General features: G+C 45.8%; 2 long non-coding RNA genes and 1 pseudogene across 2 annotated transcripts; all 3 read left to right on the plus strand.

Annotated features, from left to right (window-relative positions):
• Window positions 1-4,541: 4,541 nt before the first annotated feature.
• LOC136472722 (uncharacterized) lies at window positions 4,542-8,176 on the plus strand. The gene is made up of 4 exons (XR_010762405.1): window positions 4,542-4,804; window positions 6,269-6,348; window positions 7,403-7,594; window positions 7,673-8,176. It is a non-coding gene; the product is annotated as an uncharacterized lncRNA (long non-coding RNA).
• A 548-nt stretch (window positions 8,177-8,724) lies between these two features.
• Window positions 8,725-11,300, plus strand: LOC136472723 (protein trichome birefringence-like 14; annotated as a pseudogene).
• An 865-nt stretch (window positions 11,301-12,165) lies between these two features.
• On the plus strand, window positions 12,166-14,201 carry LOC136472724 (uncharacterized). Its single transcript, XR_010762406.1, has 3 exons — window positions 12,166-12,713; window positions 12,854-13,025; window positions 13,968-14,201. It is a non-coding gene; the product is annotated as an uncharacterized lncRNA (long non-coding RNA).
• Window positions 14,202-20,766: the final 6,565 nt, after the last annotated feature.

The raw sequence follows: 20,766 nt of genomic DNA on the forward strand, positions 1-20,766 counted from the left end.
TGAGCGGATGCAACAGACATAGGATAGACAGGCATAGGAGACAGCTGCTACTTTTGCCTAGTTTTAGACTCGACAGGACGAGTTCTAGAGGCAGCAGCAGGCCATGCAGCAGCAGCAGCAGCAGCAGATGCATCAGCAACAGATACTCTTGCAGCAGCAGCTTATGGGCTTCATGCAGCATGTAGTGACAGCTCTTGAGGCCCCATAGCCACAGTCTTCACCCCAGCTTGCTCCACCTGCCACCACTTTGACGACTCCAGCAGTACAGCCTAGTGGGCTCCAGAGTCAGGGACAGCCTCCAGCTCAGTTTGCTTCACCTCTTGTACAGGTGTCCCAGTGGTTAGCCTCACCCGTGGTAGCTCCGCAGTTAACTCCACTTCAGACGGGCTTCACACCAGAGCAGTCTTCCTCGCTCTTCGTGCCTGACACGTCAGTCTCCAGGAGTCTTGGAGCATCCTTCAGCAAGTTGACCGGCATGCCTACTCCGCCTCATATGCATACCGCCGGTCCATCCACAGCAGCTCCAATCGTAGTGACTACTTAGAGGCTCCCCTCGTCTGTCGCCTCGTTAGATCCTACGACAGACATACTAGCAGCTTCACAAGCAGCACCAGTCCCAGCTTAGACCCAGACCGCTTCAGCGACACTTCCTGCCACAGAGGGTCAGTCAGTTCAGAGCTCAGGGTCAGATGATGATGGTGCCTAGTTCCAGCTTGCCCCACGTTCTTCAGCGCCTGGCTCGTCCGCTGCAGCTCCGCCGATCGATCCTTAGGTTTTGGTGTTTGACACCAAAGGGGGAAAGGGAGTTCGAGTATGTAGTCTCAAGGGGAGCTACATTTAGGGGGAGCTAGTTATCTAGTATTAGCTTATTATATACATTTGGAGTTCTATTTGTGTGATACACTATTACTTATGCATTCATGTGTTTATTTTTATGCATACTATTATATTTATGTGATAGTGCTATCTATGTGATTGTGATATATGACATGTGTGCTTTCTACTTTGCATTATTTAAATGTGATATCACTTGTGTCATGCTCACTTGCCTTTGCTTCTGCGTTTATACTCCGATGCAAATGAGCTTTGTTAGTCGTACTCATGCTTAATTCACATCTTTTGAGTACATTGAGTTGGCTCGGGTTATATAAGCTTGACTAACAATTTTGTTCTTATCGACAAAAGCTTATATAAACCAAGCCCGTCAAAAACCTCACTCTTTCACATACTCGAGGTGGTATTGTCATCAATTACTAAAAAGGGGAAGATTGAAAGCATCTAGGCCCCTAGTTAGATTTCGGTGATTAATGATAATACAAGATTACTATGACTAACGTGTGTTTTGTAGATACAATTAAGTTAGGTCATGGTAATGGAGATCAATCGGGCAATCAAAGTTGTCATGCCCCTACGATAAAAATTGTTTCGGTTTTCAAAGGATTGACGACAAGGTTAAGGATGACCAGTTCTAAGTATCGATTGGAGTTGGAGAGATATTTAGAGTAGTTTAGGACTTTGTTTTTCCTTTGGCTGTACTATTAAGGGGGGTATGAACGGGTAGCTTGACCTAGTTGAGTCTAGTGAGTTAGGTGTGGTGCACACTTGTTAAAACTAGCTCTAGGTAGCTCCTATGAATGCCTAAGATCCTTTGGAGCAAACTTCATTCACAATTGATCGAGAGTTGGAAGTGAATGGAGGGTCAAATACTGACCGGACGCTGGCTCCGGTGCGACCGGACGCTAGCCGCAGGGTCCGGTCAGTTCATTTGACCGAGGTGATCAAGTCTGGTGTGACCGGACGCTGGAAGGTCAATGTGACCAGACGCTGAGGGCAAGCGTCCGGTCGACTCCAGTAAGGGTCCAGACTTGAGAAAGTGTGACCGGACGCGTCCGGTCAATACTGACCGGACCCTGAGTATCTAGCGTCCGGTCGAGTCCAGTAAGGTTCCAGTAAGGGTTTTATGCGATCAGACGCGTCCGGTCAGTGCTGACCGGACCCTGCCAGCGTCCGGTCAACTCATTACTACTGGTTCACGGGTTGAACTGACCAGAGCGTCTGGTCAACACGATCGGAGCGTCCGGTCACCCCGCAGAAGCTCATAACGGTTCGTTTTTCAGGCTGCCTTATAAATAGAAGCTCCACTCGTGTGTGGAGTCACTTTTGCTCATTTCAACAGCTGAAAAACACGTTTGTGAGTGCCAAGAAGAGCAAGGTCCTAATGAGGTGTTTGTGATTTGAAAATCCAAGAGTGAAACCTCATTAGTGAATCAAGAGTAGACAAGTGTGCATCCATCTTCTTATTAGGCTTCGCGTGGTCAAGTGAGAGTTCGTGCTTGTTACTCTTGGTGATCGCCATCACCTAGACGGCTTGGTGGTGATTGGGAGCTTGGTGTTCACCCGGCGGAGCTTGTGGGTGACCCAACTTAAGTTGTGAGCGGCTTTGGGTGATTCGCCGCGACGGAGTATCGAAGAATCAACCCGTAGAGAGCACTTGATCCTTACGCGGATCAAGGGGGAGCTACACTCTTGCGCGGGTGCTCCAATGAGGACTAGTGGGGAGTGACGACTCTCCGATACCTCGGCAAAACATCGCCGCGTTCCTCTCTCCATTTACTTTGAACATTTACTTTAAGTATTTACTTTGAGCAATTCAATACTTGTCCTTACATTCATAGAATTGCCATGCTAGAGTAAGTTTGGAACATATGTTGTAAGTATTTTGTGCGTTAATTTGATAGAAACACTTTTCTAGGCACAAGGGGTTAATTGGGCTATCCATAGGATTTGATAATTGCAAGAAAATTTAGAATTAGCCCAATTCACCCCCTCTTGGGTATCTTGATCCTTTCAGAAGTTATACATGTTGATATTGTTTTTGTTCTTTGTAAACTTATTTTTTGTTCTTATTTTTGTCATGTTCTGCTGCAGCAGCTTGCCACCACCAGTTTAGTTCCTGTCATATCGCATGTTTAGATACTAATTAGGAGGACTAAACATCAGTTAATTATAAACCTAATTATACAGATGGAGACTAATTTACGAAATGAATCTATTAAGCCTAATTAATTCATCATTAGCACATATTTACTGTAGCACCACATTATCAAATCATGGACTAATTAGGCTTAATAAATCCGTCTCACAAATTAGTCTCCATCTGTGCAGTTAGTTTTGTAATTAATCTATATTTATTATTCCTAATTAGTATCAAACATCAAATTTGACTGGAACTCAAATTTAGTCCGTGCGACCAAACACCCTGCCAATCTCATCTACTCCATTCGCCCCTACGCTCTCCACATCGCCAGCGCCGCATCAGACGTGAGGCTAATAGTAGATAAGAAAGCAGCAAAAGCTGATGTTGTGCAGGGATGCCCTTGTAATAGTAGAAAGTATGGCTGGTATGGCCACAGTTCTTGTCATGCTGACTGGTATGGGCTTAGTACTAGGTGTACACCTATTGTACTAGATTAGAATTTGTATATAATCAAGTTCAAGGACCAGCTGTATCCTTAGTTCAGTAGCAGCAGCACTCCCGTGCGTGTGTTCGTGCTCTATGTTCTCTCTTCTGAACTTAATCCAGAAAGAAGGGGCCTGGGAGGCGTGTACGGATTAGATTGTTGACCGGTTATGGCCAGCATTCAAATGGCCAAGCGCTTTAGTCACACTCACACATGACTTCACAGGCTCACAGGTCGCATCAGGGGCGTGGTGTGTGGTAGACTGACTGGCAGCACGAAGCTTTACATTGAACATTGTGCTCTGTACCGTGAACCAGTTGCTCTGTACCGTGAACCCAACCAGCCAGCCAGTCACAGACTCACAGTGCGAGGACAGCTTACCCCACGAACCCAGCCACGCGTCCCGAGGTAGGCAGTCCGCCTCGCGGCTGCCGGCTGGTGCGCCCACGACACCCCACGCAGTTCTGGCATGGTGCCTGTGCTTCCTCTAGTCCTTTTGCTCGGTCGCCGCACCATCTCTTTCTCTTCTAGCTCGTCATCGAGGCGGCGAGTAGTGCATCCACTATTGCATCGGGTAGAAAAAAGATCATTTCCTAAAACGAAATCATTTCCACGAGTAGCTAGCCCATAACGTCGCATTGATTTCAGCGGCCGCTCTTTGCCGCACCGTGATGGATGGCGCGGCGCAACAGCATCAAGATCGGTGGCGTGGCAGACCTTGCCACGTCACTTGTCAGCGTCTCGGTCGTCGCCACGTCAGCTCTCTCGTCGCGCCACCATGTATGACGCAGCACAGACATTTCGTCGCGCCATAGCAATAGAGGCGGCCAAAAATGTTAGATTTGAAAATAAAAAACGAGCGGTGTTAGATTTAAAATTAATTTAAAAAAAGTGTTAAAATTAAAAAAAAATTCACCTCCCCAGGATCACATGGCCAGTCGTTCGTTCCTCCAGTTCCCACGCCTCCCACGTCTCCGCTCCAGTCCCCAAATCATCTCCGCTCCTACGTCTCTGGTGCAGTGGATCGAGCGCCGGCGCCCCCCCCCCCCCCCCCCCCCCCCCCCCCCCCATGCGCTAACAAAGAGGCGGCGCGGCGGAAGGCGGCATCCGGAGAAGGCGGCCTCCGTCTGCCCCGCGAAGCCACCTTCCCGGCGGCGCAGGCGGAGCGGCTCATACGTGCGCTCAACCTACTGCCCAACGAGGAGGCAAGGGCCAGGCGCGGGTGACGGACCCAATGTGGCGCCAGGGGAGCTCGTGCAGCGGCGCGTGAGGCTGCCCGGCGCGCCCGACGGGGTCGCGCACCAATGTACCATATCCTCCGCCTGCCTCTTCTGCTGGTCCGGGTGAGTCCGATTCGCTCATGTTCCTCCCTCCCCCTTCCTCCTCGCTCGCCTTAGCTTTCCAAATGCGGGTCTGCGCCGCCTGGTACCGAACCAACCGTAGGAGGAGTTGCGCTGCCACCCCCGCGAGTGGAGTAGCTGATATTCTATTGATTATTCGTTTGGGTGCTGCGGACCCAAACCCTGGGCATCAATTTGGGTGCTGTGTGCCATGACCCTGCGCATCAATTTTACAAGCTATCTCCCCTTATTTCTTCGTTTTTCTTCTACAAGTATCTTATTAATATCTTGTTTTAACACTATGGATTCTATTGATTCTTTGCATCAGTCTAACGAAATAATGTTGGTCCAGGCATATATGACTTCGGGCTTGCTTTTGACTCTATAAGTGACAAAAAACTTTTTGATGATTATGACATCGGAAATATATATATCTCCATTTTTTATTTAGTTGATTAAAAGTTAAAAAAAATCTAAGTGTACTTGAAGACCCTGAGTATCTCCAAGTATACCTTAATTTCATATTCCCTGAACCTCAGCTAATTTGATGATTTTGCCACAGGAAGAGCCCTCGCCAAAATTCTGTTCATTGAACTTCTGCAGGGCTGGAACTTTTCTGTATAGTTAGACTGGAAGGTAACAACAAACTTAGAATTGAAAGCTCGGCAAACAGAGAACTGAAATTTTTTACAGGATGTATTTCAGTCCATAGTGTAATTCTGGACTATTATGGCACAGGCTATTCATATTACCCCTTCAGTCCGTAGTGTTATTCTTGACTATTCCACAGACTATTCAGAATAGAAAGCTTCAATAACAGACCCCTGGAGTAAAAAAACATTGATGGTGCTGCGTAGCCTGTGAAATGGTTTTGAGCTGTGTTACTGCTATCTAGACTGAAAAGTAACCCACATGCAGATTGAAGCTATTACCCCCTAGATTAAAAACAATGTAGCACAATTATTAGGATATGTACCCATTTAAAAATAGATAAAAGAGGAAAGGTTTCCTTTCTGAATGATTAAGACTGAAATGTCCTCTACGTGAACCTGTATACCTGTTACAAGACTGAAAAGGTTCCTGCGAGATTAAGAACAGGGACGAGCAGGGAGGGGTACTGCCGGCAAGGGGCGAGCCATGGCGGCTTGTGTGCATGTCGATCGAATGAGCTGCCGAGAATAGAATATTTTATTCTCTTTTTTGATACATGGGACACAAAAAATGTGAATTAGACTCTGCTATATTCTTAATTGAATCAAACTCTCTATGTGTCATCTATGGATGTCCACTGACAAATCTTTCAAGGAATTGTGCAGTTTTTATTTTTATACAGTTTCTGCAGTTAGACCCGCAAATTTTTTTTATTTCTATAAGAATTTATGATGTGCTACAAGTGTAAAAAAAAAGAGCACTGAAATTTCTGATGGCAACTCCTCAATATAATTTAATTAATATCGTGGCTGCCAGTGACGGACAGGAGGCGTGGACCGGGGAGTTGCCGCTGCCAGTGACAGATGGGAGCAACCTGTTCGTGTGCAGGCTGCTAGGTGATTATCAACTTCTTCCGTCCATCATGCCCCACACATGTTTACTTTTTTTTGCTCAAGTCAACTTTTAGTGCTTCTTTCCCATACTCTACTTTCTTGCTGTGATACAAACTAGCTTGCAATTTGCGTTAGTGCTTCTTTTAGTAATTTGGCACATGTGAAGTAAGGCGGGATAGCGCTTGTGTTATTGTTGTTAGTGACTAGCTTGTTTAACCATGCATCTGTCACTAGCTTAGTGGTTGTTGACATGATCATGTGCCATAGGACTGCGTGTATTTGTTCTGCAGTTTGTGTTTGGTTTTAGCTATTATTGTTATTTGCTGCCTTTTACTGTCAAAACACTTAACATAATTAGAGAGGCCTACTACCACCAGTGAACTATAACAAGATATTTTCTAACTTGATGGTCTAGGATTGTCCTTAGTCAAACTATCATAGGTTTGACTAAATTTACATAGAAAAATATCAAATAAGTACCATTTAGAGAGCTCTATAAATATGTCATGAGTTGTGAAACAGTAAAGGTCTTTAAAATTCAATGGTACTTTTGCTGATTTGAGCCCCAAGCTATACATCTTTTTTAAGATATTTTATTATTTGAATCTGTCAACCACAGAATGAACTGTTATTGAAACTTAATGATGTATGAGAATATTGTTTCCACTAAAATGATGCATTACAACTTTTGTATATGCGAGAAGAAAGGAACCAAGGGGGTGTTTTGTTTGAGGAATGAAGTGGTTCATCATCATCTCACTCTTTAGTTTTTTGTTTGGTTTGTGGAATAGAATGAGTTGATCAATCACCACCTCATCCCTCACAAGCTAATAATTAGTACTAGTATGAGGAATGAGATCATTCCACTAAATTTGAGGAATGGACTCATCATGTATCACGCCATCTAGAATGGGTTGATTTCCCAAACCAAACACTCCACAAAGTCACCAGTACAAAACTGGTAACTATATCAAGAGCCATACCTATGTGGACTCATGTATATTGCAATCTTCCCTAATAAGGGACTAATGTTTCTTTGGTCACCTCTTGTTATTAGAAATGATGATGAAAGAACAACTAAAGCAAATCTCTACTACTATGAAGAGCGAAAGGATGATGTTCACACCCCTTGCTACGCCGTGCCTTCATCTATCGCCCCTCACGAAAAAACAGAAAGCCCCGCCTTGCCTGGCCCATGACTTCATCATCCCCTACGCCACCAACCAGGGTTGCTTTGACATCACGGAGGGTAGGTGCTCCTCTCTTCGCAGATCTCGACCGGTGCTCTCGATTTCTCACCGGGGGTTTTTATTGTCGTGGTGACCAGAGGGATCAGCAGCAGGCTTGTCGGTCCCTGTGAAAGTGGTGTGCCATTTAGACCTACTGACGGAGGTGACGGTGGCAGCTCGTCGCCACCGGCAGCATTCCATGCGAAGGGGCGCTAACCAAAGGGGCGCCGTGCGGCATAGGGTCGCACCCCTTGAGCTCTTCTTTGCGGCTATCTTGCTGCCACGACCGCCACTGCCTTCTGGACTTGCGCTGCTGAGGAGGTGGGTTCCAGGGAGAAAGGCCATGGCATGGTTGTGGTATGTGAGTGAAGCAGTGAGCGGTGATGGTCCAAGCGACCAAGACAGGCTGCAAGTGGAAGAAATCGAAGAGGTTTCCTGAAGAAAATGGGTGATGCGTGTTCCAGTAATAATATTTCATTAGTTCTTAATTTTTGTCCTGAGTATGTACCATATGACAAACATCATATGACACTATATCAAAAGGACCATCATCAATTTGAATGATGGGTTATTTTATGCAGAGCGGAATTGTATTTGGTTGAGTTGATTCATCACATTTGTTGTGCATATATGATTGTGGCCCTGTTGAACACACAGGCACTCACCTGGATTTTTTTAGTAGTATAGTAAGAGTAGCGAAAGCGAAGGACCTAACCTCCTAACGCGTTGCACTGCACTACAAACTCTTCACCAACACACAAAAAAACCCACCATTATCTCTTTCCAAAGAAAAAGTAACCTCGTCTTCCACTCCATGATAAATGAACCCTGTTAATTTCCTCAGCATGTAATGATTTTGGTTTTACTACTAGCAGCAGATCAAAGAGAGAACACCGGCAAGCCCCACACACACCTGGTTTAACTTTAACCTAACCTCTCACCTGCAATTAATCGCTGTTACTGCTTCACTGCGTACCACGGTCCATGGGCCTCTCGTCGGACACAAGCGGCCCATTGCCCTTCCCTCATTCAGACTCGGGCTTTTGTGATTTGGCTTAGGTTTTGTTTTCATTTGATTGCCGTATTTACTAAGATGGAACCAAGTGCTTACTTAGCTGTTGATTTTCTGTGGTGATGCTGCAATTGTTACCTGTCAGATTCTGTGATCTTGGAGCGTTTAGTAGCATGTTTAATTGGATGATTTGATCAGCACCCACGGTCTCAAGGTGTGGCGGTTATCTTGATTCAAATTGTTAAATCTCTTTGTTCTGGAATGCCATGGATCCAAAGTCCTCTCACATGATATGTGCTTTCGGTTCAACTTTTCCAGATATTAGTAAAGGATCAAAGATTCTGCTTCTCAAGTTGAAAGTGAACAAGATTGCTTCACTTTGTGAGCAGGCATGTGGTAGGAAGGGGCACTTATTGATAAAGGCCACACAAAATGACCTTTCCCCATAACATTCATGTTGCTACATGATTTTTACTAGCAAGTTGGCAGCTTGTAAGGTAGACTTGATACTATTTATTTTTGGCAGCTGAAAAAATAGTAAATAGTCGAAATGAGATGCATATAATCATTTTTTTTTCATTGCTGGTAGCTTACGTTTAGTTGAAAAAGTTGCTTGTTAGTAAGTGTAAGGATATACTGTACCTCTAACTTCACCTTTCCTGAAACAGGTTTACTTTTTGTATGGATGGTTCCTAGGGACTCGTCGATTTTAAAGTGACGAACATTTTATGTTACAGGACACCAATAAAGGATGAGGCTTGGAAGTATAAATGGTTTGTGGTTCAAGCAGCTTAAACTTGTCATTCTTGCATTTTTCATGTTGTTTCTTCTTTGGAAATGAGAGAAGGGCACATACTATGATTCTGAAATCCTCCAACCAGATCCATTGGTTTTGACTCATCCAGGTCATCTTAAGCACACAGAGACATTCTCAGTTTCTTTCAAACTTTTGCAGCTAACTTGAAGTTTGCAGATCAGCATACATCCTCAGAAGAAGACTTTCCAAGTGCAGTTCAATTACCTCAGTCAGTAGGTAAAGTAGAAAAGCCAATTACTAGTGCACCACCACCATTGTCTACGATAGGCTATTTTGTTGATGTTGCAGATGGAAATGAAGTGCCACTTCCTGAGAAGAAAGATATACTCATCTTGTGTGACTGCTAGAGAAACCATGGATTTATTTCTTATGTGAGCATACAAATGTGCTTGTTTTCTCAATTGACATATTCCTCATATTGTCTTTGTACACAATACATAAGATTATTTCCTGTTCAGTTTACTTGTGCATTAGCTGGTGCGCAGGCTATCTGGCTTTAATTTGTATCTGATGTTTGCTTTATCTATCCTACAGAATGTGACTATAGGAATGGAAAGTGGGTTTCTGACAATCGTAGACCACTATACTCAGGGTTTGGTTGTAAACAGTGGCTTTCAGAGAGTTGGTCCTGCAGATTAACCCAATGAACAGATTTTGCATATGAAAAATTTAGATGGCAGCCTGAAGCTTGTGAAATGCCAGAGTTTGAGGCCTCTCAGTTCTTGAGAAGGTACATGACCATAGCCAATATCTGATGAATTTGGAGATGGTTTGTGCTGCACTGTTTGGCCTACATCTGAGTCAATATGGAAATACTAATTTGGATATATTTCAGAATGCAGGATAAAACCATTGTTTATGTGGGTGATTCTTTAGGGAGGCAGATGTTTCAATCAATGATGTGTATGGTCACTGGTGGAAAGCAGTGGGCAGATGTGGAAGATGTTGGCGCAGAGTATGGCTTTGTGCTAGAACCAGGTGCAAAAAGACCAGATGGCTGGGCCTATCGGTTCCCAAGCACCAATACAACAATTCTATACCATTGGTCATCAACACTGTGTGATTTGGAGCCTATGAATCCTCCAGATAGAGCAACCAGTTATGCCATGCACCTTGACCAACCACCTGCTTTTCTGTTGTCAAAAAAAAAAAAACCACCTGCTTTTCTGAAGAACAACCTTCACAGATTCCATGTTCTGGTTCACACTGGTCACCACTGTAACTGAGGGAAGCTAAAGGCGAACAAGTGGGAGATGTATCTTGGTGGAGCACCAAACAACAACAGGAACATTGCTATCATCTGGAAGGCCAAAAATTTCACCATCCACAGTACTGTCAAGTGGATGGATGCCCAGCTCCCTCACCGCCCCCAGCTGAAGGTGTTCTATAGGACAATATCGCCTCGGCACTTCTTTAATGGGGATTGGAACACCGGAGGCAGCTGTGATAACACAAACCCTTTGGCCAAGGGAAGTGTCATTCACCTCAACCATTCTGAGGATGGTGACGCCGAGGGTGCAGTGAGGGGAACCAATATCAAAGCTTCTGGATGTCACTGCGCTGTCACGTTTGAGGGACGAAGGACATATATCACGGTATAGTAACAAGGCCACGCCGGGCGTTCAGGATTGCTTGCACTGGTGCCTTCCTGGCGTACCCGATACATGGAATGAGATCCTTGCAGCCCAGGTATAGCCTGTAGTTGAGTGTACAAGTTAGGGCAACAACTCTTATATATAGTAACTACCACGGAGTACTACTTTGTTATGCTTTACTGCAGAGGTTTTATGCTGCTGTTAGGAAACACCGGGCAGCAGTAGATTCTTTCGGGAGCGTGCTGTGTTGTAGAAAATAATGGATCTTTTTGTTTTAGTGTAAGTAACCGTTGTATTTGCTTACTGTTACCTGTGTACTGGATTGACAGTTTGGACGTCTTGCCTGAGCTGGACTGACGCTTTTTGCGACATCCAGTCCTTTGGGTATTTGCTTACTTAGCTGATTCATATGATGCTTACTTATACCAAACAAAAAACAGAGCATTATGCATTGCTGATTCATGTGATCTGGTTGTAAGTAACTTTTGTATTTGCTTACTTAGCTGTTGATGTTCTGTGGTGATGCTGCAACTGTTACCTGTCAGATTTTGTGATCTTGGAGTGGTTTAGTAGCGTGTTTAATTGGATGATTTGATCTGCACCCACGGTCTCAAGACGTGGGTTGATTCAAATTGTTAATCTATTTGTTCTGGAATGCCATGGATCCAAAGTCCTCTCACATGTGGCTCCGTTTGCTTTGCTGAAAAAATAAGCCGAAACATTCTTCAGGTTGATGGGTCGTGAGAGAAAAACACTGTTTCGACTTCCGACTGAAAAAAGCTAAAAAGTATGGATTAGAAAACAAGCGAACAAGGCCCCTATGTGCTTTCGGCTCAACTTTTCCAGATATAAAGGATCAAAGCTTCTCAAGTTGAAAGTGAACTAGATTGCTTCACTTTGTGAGTAGGAAGAGCCACTTTGATAAAGTCCACACAAAATGGTCTTTCCCCATCTTACTATAGTAATCCTGCTACCAAAAGAGGGCCATGCAGCGTGGTCACGTCGTCCGCTTTTTTCAGCCATCGGATCGGCCGATCGTGTGAGCCCTGGTCTTTTTTCAAAAAAAACCTCTAACTTTAGTTGAATCAACCCGTAGTCCAGGCCTCTTCTCAGGTTTTTTTTTTTAAAAGCTCTCGAACCTTACCAAAATTAGGCCTGTATATCGCCGGACTCTGTCCCGACGCGACCGGGTGCGGCGGCGTCGGCCGCCCTCCTCCTCCTACGCTGCTCTCCCTCGCCTGCCTCTCACCTCCATCTCACCCTCCCCTTCCTCTCTCTCTCTCAGTCGCGATTGTTCGCGAACCCGCTCGGCATACGAGCCGTCCCCTTCGCGGCGCGTCTCCCTCCTCTCGCTGCTCCATCATCCTCTGCAACTCCTCCCTTCTCCCCTGCAGGCACTGAGGCATGGGCTGAGCAGGCAACGCTGGCAGCAATTGGTGCGGGCGAATCGAGTGGGGCACGGGCGAAAAGAGTGGAACTTGGAGCAGCGGCATCGGCGCCGGCGGAAGGGCGGCGCGAGACACGGCGACCTCGCCCGCCGGGCTCCACCATCCATGTGCTCTGCCTTGTACGTATCTACGTCCCAGAGGAAGAGAAACAAAGCAGGCTACAAGAACAAGGTACGTGATCACTTGACCTTGATATGCACGGAAGAGGACCAACGGAAGCGGAACGAACTAGAGGAAGATGGGCGGCGCACTGCTGCCGCCCCTCAGGTCCGTACCCTATTCCACTCCCGTCGAACTTGTCAGAAAATTCAGCTTGTCAAGCTCCCTTGCTGACAAAATATAGCCTGCAGCTTCATTGAAATTTTCATGGAATCTCTAATCTGAAAATCTCTGTGCACGTTTCCTAGCCACGACTACCATTTCTTGCCTCTTTGAATCTGGACCGAGCCAACGAGCACTACAACAGCTTGAAGCCTTGAACAGCCGACAAGATGTGTAATGTCCGGCAGCTGCTCGACGTAATGCCTCAAAGTCAAGCTGTTGACTGAAGCAACGCTGTTGCTGCTACAAGTCATCTCTGTAAGTTGTATGCCATTTGTTGAAATTCTCCCGAAGCGTTTTTTTGCCTAAAATTTTATATGCAGAGGCATGCAGCCTGTGTGGAATATATATCGTTGTTCACTAAAATCCTTCTAAGGAGTGCCAAATCTATTAATGCTCTTAGACTCTTGCATGTTTCATAAACAACAATTTGTGTTCACTCTTACTCACTTTGGAATAGCAATAGGTCAATCTAAACGTCAATGGTCCTTTTCTCTTTATTTACATGTCAGATTAAGTTGTTTAACCCAACGTGAGTAGTTATATAAGAAAAGGCAACAATACCTGGGAAAGTAAGCAACAGGTCATACCAAAGGCAGTGTCCACCGCTTATGACCCTAAGCTCTGAAAAGAGAAGGTATATGATTCAAAACATGGATTTTTCACATCACAATATATATTCAAACCTCAAATTTTCTACTTGGTACACCAGATCTGCAATCTAGCTAAATTAATCCATGCCACTTTATGCAGTCCATTCAATAGTAGCAAGTACATAACATGCACGCAAGCTTAATAGACAGCTCGTTGCTTTAAGCAAAAGAATTCATAATCTATTTTAACTAAGACAATAACTCAGGTGGCCTACATAATTACTTAACAATATACTACTTAATTACACAAATGTTTGGGGTTCAGTTTCAGCCACTAATCGTCCTCGAGGGGGTTGCTATGTAACTTGGACTGCAATTGGTAAACCAAAGGTAGCATTAGCAGTAAATTATGATTAGCTTGCATGATGATCAAATGCTGAAAACATGTGTCTTTCTCAGTCTTATTATCACTCATCAGGCACCAGCGATTCATAAATATATGATTTTCATATCACAATTTCCATTTCATATCATCACTCATCAGTGCATAATTATCCTTTCATCTGTATACATTTTAATAGTATCATTTTGTTCTTCCCCTTGCCAGGCTGCTGCATACTATTTCCACAGATTGATTCTTGATGAGGGAGAGACTGAGAAATCCCGAAAGATAGCCATAGCTCCTCTGGGCTTCTGATGCTTTCCACATAGCTCCACCAGCATCATGGCGATTTTACACTTCAGAATCTTTTCATCCCTTTTCTAGGTTTGACGATCTTATTTACCCGCCTCCAAGTTTGATACCGTGCCCTCTATATCAGTAAAATATTTAACACAGATATTAAACTCAATCACCTCTTTAGAGGTCCTTGAATTTTCACAAGATACAAAAGACTTTTGATGAAAAAGAAAATTGAATCCCTTAATCAGAGAATAATTTCCCTTTATTTATTTTTCAAAAGGCGCAAGTGCTGCACTTCTACCAAGAGGCAATAGGTAAAAAAAAAAAATCTTGGTTTACAATTGCGAGTTTCTGATAGATAAATGCAAGTCGTACAATTATGACCCGTAAAGTTGAGGTATACTAAAGCTAGTTTAGTTCACTTCATTTTGCCAAAATTTTCAAGATTTCCCGTCACATCGAATCTTTGGACGCATGCATAAAGCATTAAATATAGATAAAAAATAAAACTAATTATACAGTTTAGACGAAATCCACGAGACGAATCTTTTAAACCTAATTAGGCTATGATTAAACACTAATTACTAAATAACAACGAAAATGCTACAGTAGTATTTTATCAAAAAGTTTGCCAACCAAACAGGCCCTAGCCTACCAGAACGTTATTGATCCACTGACACACTCCAAGCTGGGCGCGGCAAAGCCGCGCCGCTTTTTCTAGTAATATCATATTTGTGTTGCTACGTGATTTCTACTAGTGAGTTGGCAGCTTGCAGGGGAGACTCGATCCTATATATTTTTGGCAGCTGAGAAATTAGTAAATAGTCAAAATGAGATTCATATAATCAAATTCTTTTTTGTTCACTGCGGGTAGCTTATATTTCTATCAACTAACTCGTACGATAGCAAACAACGGCCCATAACATATCAGCTGTCGACGACGGTCCGGCGGTCGGCGGTTGTTAATTACTGCCTTCGTCCCAGAAAGAATGCAAACTGTGTCACGTAAAGTAGTTCATAATTGATCAAGTTTCTTCTAAATAGTATTCATATTTATAACTCTAAATTAATTTATTATAAAAATATATTTCATAATTAATCTAATAATATTTATTTAATATTATAAATATTTATATTTTTTATATATAATTGATCAAATATACTAAAACGTGACGCTGTTGAGTAAGAAGGCAGTATATATAAAAGATGGCCGGCGGACCGGATATGGACACAGTGGCCAGCACGTGATCCGGCTCCGGCACACTGCAGACTGCACCTGCACAAGACCTGCCGCCGCCGGTGCGCATGCAGAAACAGTTGCGCTGACAGGACGTGCGGCTTTGTGCTCTGGAGTACTCCGTATCTACCGAGTACTAGTTCGCCTGGCCTCTTCTCCCTTGAACCCCCCTTGTGCTCTTTGGCTCTCTCGCTCTCTGATGATCTGCCGCCCTTCCTGCAATGGATGGTCGGAATTTTTTTTTTCAAATAATACCATTTTAATAAATAATAATTACAAATCTGGGTGTTCATTTTACAAAATTGCAAAACTAGCATCCTATCGGCTACCCAGTGGCCTACAGCATACGTGGCACATGAAAACCATAGTAAGTGGCCGACGGCCTACGTGGCACATGAAAACCATTAGTGCAGACGCCAATCGACAACCGGTTAGCCGACTAAAGTCAAGGCGGCCGTACTGTGATAGCCGATAGGCTCTCCACTGGCCGATAGTCATGCATAGCCGGATTGGACTCCCCACATTGCTCGCTGTGCTGCAACAGCCAGCTGGCTAGCTGCGTTCACCCATTCAGCTACAATATTTTTGTTTTTAGAATCTCTTTTTTATATTAAGCAAAAATATCTAAAGATCTAAAAAAAAATTATGAATTTCTAAGTAGATGCTAAGAAAAAATCTAACACAACCTATTTTGAGAATTACACGGTACGTGCGCAAACCCAGTCTCGAGATTCCGAAATCACCACGGGCGCCCCACCGTCGACGTGAACGTCACCTATCACTCAAAGTGGTAACACCGTTAAATTCTGAAATAAATCTAGAAAAATGTGATCACCCGTGCCAAGTCGAAGACTTGAACCCGAGTGGATAGGTTCCACCACGGAGAACCCAACCAACTGATCTATGATCAGTTCGCAACCAACTCGATGGGCAGCCCTTAATCCCGCCATGAGGACTCTGACGCCACAGTAGATCGCCATCTATTCGAGCTGCCCTCCTGATCTTTCGCTCAGCCTAGGACTTCGTCAGCTCTACTACTCCTGGACAAAGTATTGTTAGGATGCGCTAGCATGGTTAGTTAGTCGTGCCAATTTATTTAGCGTGACTGTAGTGACGAGTCGTACAATGACATTTGGTGTGACTAAAACGCTAGTTACTAAAATTTTAGTTTGTGACATGATCTTTTTAAAATATTAGTTTTTATAGCAATAGTCATTATTCATTTGCAATGTTTTAAATTTGCCACTATATCATAAAATGAATATTAATATGAATATGAATACATATATCCATATTCAAATTTTATTAGAAACAAATTCTTGGAAATTGAAATACTTGATGTCCGCAAAAGGGCTGCAGGCTAGTTGGTTACATGAGCCTCAGTAGCACCTTAGGCTTGCGTGCGTGCATTCATAGGGGTAGATGTGCGTGACCCGATGTCCAAGTACTCAACTGCCGTCTCTTTGCTGGATTCCAATGGAGACATCTAAATGCCAAAAGCACATGCAACAGTAGCACTGGTAAATGCAAAGGTAAAGAAATAAACCAACGTTGTAAATGTAAATGGAATCGAAGGAATAACTGGACCCTGAGTACCTGCTGTGGCCGAGCCTGAGGCTTATCGGCTACCGGTCTAGTTGGCCCTTGGGATGCCAATATGCTTGTCGGCATAGAAAATTTTGACGTGGCCATTCTTAGATTTACGTGGCGCAACTAATCGGCCTCCAAGACGCCAATATGTCTATATCGGCTGACCAATAGCCGATAAGTGTCCAATCAGCTTTCCAGTGCCGATAGGCATTTATTCTTGCATGTTTTCATAACACCATCTAGATTTGTAATTACTTATTAAAATAATATTATTTGACAAAAAAATTCATAAGGATGGTCGGGTCGGACCAAGACACGCACAGTACTCCACTGCTCAACATCGGACCATCGCGTTCGCAACGAGAAAAAAGGTGCCACGAAAACGACAGTAGCTCTGCTCGGCATCCTCCTCCGTTTCTTCTCCTCAGGTCCATGGGACATAAACGCCCTGGCCCATAATGGCCCGTATGAGTTTCTTTGCATCCCCATCGCCCCAGCCCACCTGTTTGGTTGGCCATAGCACGTGTCGTTCTCCAAGGCCAGTATTATTAGCACCAGCCGAGCAGGCAGCCAGTCCCCGGGCGTAGCCTCGAGATGAAAAGCGCACATTCACCGCAAGGTGAAGTGTGCCCACTTAGTCCCCGAGCCTGCTGGAAGATGAAGAATGAATCTTGTAGCAGGGTCAAAGGAAAAGAAGTCTGAAAGCTTGCCGACGTCGTCTGACATGCGCGTATCAAGACCCCAGACGTGCTGCCCAAGATCAGCACCCTAATCCGAACAGCATGGAGCAGCTTGATAGCACACCGATGAGACGTAGCAAGATCCGACCACCAAGGGAGCACCGAGGAGTCCCCGGTGTCGCTGGCGATGACCGAGCACCGAGGAGCGAGGAGTCCCCGGCATTGTTGGCGATGACCGAGCACCGAGGAGCGAGGAGTCCATGGCATCGCTGGTGATGACCGAGCACCGAGGAGCGAGGAGTCCCCAGCATCACTGGCGATGACCGAGCACCGAGGAGCGAGGAGTTCCTGGCATCGCTGGCGATGACTGAGCACCGAGGAGTCCCCGGTGTCGTTGGCGATGACCGAGCACTAAGGAGCAAGGAGTCCCTGGCGTCGCTGGGGATGACCGAGCACCGAGGAGCGAGGAGTCCCCAGTGTCGCTGGCGATGTCCGAGCACCGAGGAGCGAGGAGTCCCCGGCGTCGCTGGCGATGACCGAGCACCGAGGAGCGAGGAGTCCCTGGCATCGCTGGCGATGACCGAGCACCGAGGAGCGAGGAGTCCCTGGTGTCACTGGCGATGACCGAGCACCGAGGAGCGAGGAGTCCCCGGCGTCGCTGGTGATGATCGGGCACCGAGGAGCGAGGAGTCCCCGACGTCACTAGCGATGTCCGAGCACCGAGGAGCGAGGAGTCCCCGATGTCGCTGGCGATGTCTGAGCACCGAGGAGCGAGGAGTCCCCGGCGTCGCTGGTGATGACTGAGCACCGAGGAGTGAGGAGTCCCCGACGTCGCTGGTGATGACCGAGCACCGAGGAGCGAGGAGTCCCCGGCGTCGCTGGTGATGACATGGAGAAGCAAGAAGTCCCCGGTGTCGCTGGTGATGACCGAGCACCGAGGAGCGAGGAGTCCCCGGTGTCGCTGGCAATGATCGAGCATTGAGGAGCGAGGAGTCTCCGACGTAGCTAGCGATGTCCGAGCAGCGAGGAGTCCCCGACGTAGGCGATGATGTCCGAGCACCGAGGAGCCCTCGGTGTAGGCGGCGATGTCCGAGCACTGAGGAGTCCCCGACGTAGGCGGTGATGTTCAAGCACCGAGGAGCCCCCGACGTAGGCGGCGATGTCCGAGCACCAAGGAGTCCCCGATGTAGGCGGCGATGTCCGTGCGGTGAAGTGTGCCCACTTAGTGCTCGAGCATGAAGAATCTAAGCGCTGAGGAGTAATCGGCGTCACTGGTGATGAAGCACGAGCGGCGAACAGTCTGGTCAACTGGTCAGCGGCGAAGTGAGCGTTGAGTAGAAGCGACCAGAGAATAGTTCGATCAACTGGTCAGCGATGGAGTCCATAAACCAAGCGGTCTGACCAGTTGATCGGTGGAGAAGTCTGAGCACCAGGTGATCCGATCACCTAGACGATGATCCTGCAATACAAATATATAGAACAGGTAGTACATGACACACAAATAAATAAACTCTGGAGAAAAATCAGCAATGGTGATGAAACGGCATATGCAGTTCGACGATCAGTTGGCGTGAAAATATATTTATGTTTAATATAAACCGCCCGAACAGTTAGTGTGTAGCTGAGTCTCTAGCCCTAGCTAGCCCATAGTCCATAACGTCGAGCGCGAAGCCCGTGCACATGTAGGAGGAACAGGCATGACCAAGGAGCCGTTGCCGACCACCTATAATGTAGAGCGCGGAGCTCGTAGCACGTGTAGGGAGGAGCCAGAGATAGGGTCGTCTCTAGAGGCGTCCGAGCATCAACTTGACTGTTTGGGGGTTCAAAAAATTGTTTGGAGAGCAAACATGGAGAAAACAGTTCAAAGAAACATTATGGCGATATACGAAAATGGGAGAATATTTAGAAAAATATTAAAGCGTGACTTAGCTTTGGACGGAGCGTCTCGTCGGTGGCGTATGGCGTTATCTGGTCAGCGTTGATGGCGAGCACCTGGCGGTGGTGAGTTGTTGGTGAAGGCGACCTTAGAGGTGACTTCGATATCGGATCTAGTTTGCTGGAGAAGTAAAGTCCCATCGTAGGCTGCTGGAAAGTCATCATTGTCGTGACGTCGACCTCGTCAGGTTGTAGAAGGACGCCACCATAGGAAGTCAGGTTGCCATGAGCAGCGTCGATCTTGAGATCCCATCTGGCCTGCCATGGATCAAGCACACACCCCTACCTGGCACGCCAACTGTCGACAGAATATCATCAATAGTCCACCGAGGGGCATCCCACGATGGTAGATTTGTCGGTGGGGATGCGCGTAATTAGGAACCAGATGGTGATACAAGGCGTAGAGACAATGATTTAGACAGGTTCGGGCCGTCTGATCGACGTAATACCCTACATCCTATGTCTTTGGTGTATTGTATTGAGATGTAGTAGATAGATCTTGATGGATCGTGTCCGCTAGGGGACCCCTGCCTCTCCTTATATACTCTAGAGGGTTAGGGTTACAAGGTAAGTATCTTATTTGGTACTATACAATGTCTTGCGGTGCACGCCGGGCAGCGCTGTGCACGCCTTAATCTTGTGAGCTAGGCCACCTCTGATGGTGCGGCCCATGTCTTGTCTTGAGGATACCGGGGGCCGTACCCCCACACATCCTTAAAAGGTGGACGCAGCAAGCAATTACTAGTGATACAGATCAGGTCCAAAATGTGTAGGCACCGGTGGAACTTGTAGCCCGTGGGATGACATTGACCGGCCAGAAAACTCTGAGATTCACCAATGCATCCACCGCATTTGCAGCACTAGCAGTTGAGGGCTGTACAAGTGATGAAAACTATGCTGTTTTGGAGAAGCACATCAAGCAGCGGTCTGAATCTGAAGGAATCAAGAAAAGGAAGATGGCGAATAGGTAGAACATTGGTGCTACAGAAGGTGGTGCTACAGAAGGTGCACAAGACCCTGGTGCTATAGAACACTAGTCCAGGTGCCTCTACTCCAACTAGACCTTCACTGTGAATTGCAGGTTTAAAAACTAGACCGTGTGTTCATCTTTACTTCATCCTAGTACACCTATACTTGATTACTTAGTTGCTGATATTGCATTTCACCCTGTAGGTGTAGTGGCTGGTCCAAGCTCATCAAATGTAGGGAACCCCCCAAAGTCAAAAGCCAAAGGGCGTAGAAAGGAGAAGGCGCACAAAAAGGGGATGAATGGTCAAGCGAA

Source organism: Miscanthus floridulus, chromosome 8 (assembly GCF_019320115.1).
Source record: "Miscanthus floridulus cultivar M001 chromosome 8, ASM1932011v1, whole genome shotgun sequence".
Lineage (NCBI taxonomy): Eukaryota > Viridiplantae > Streptophyta > Magnoliopsida > Poales > Poaceae > Miscanthus > Miscanthus floridulus.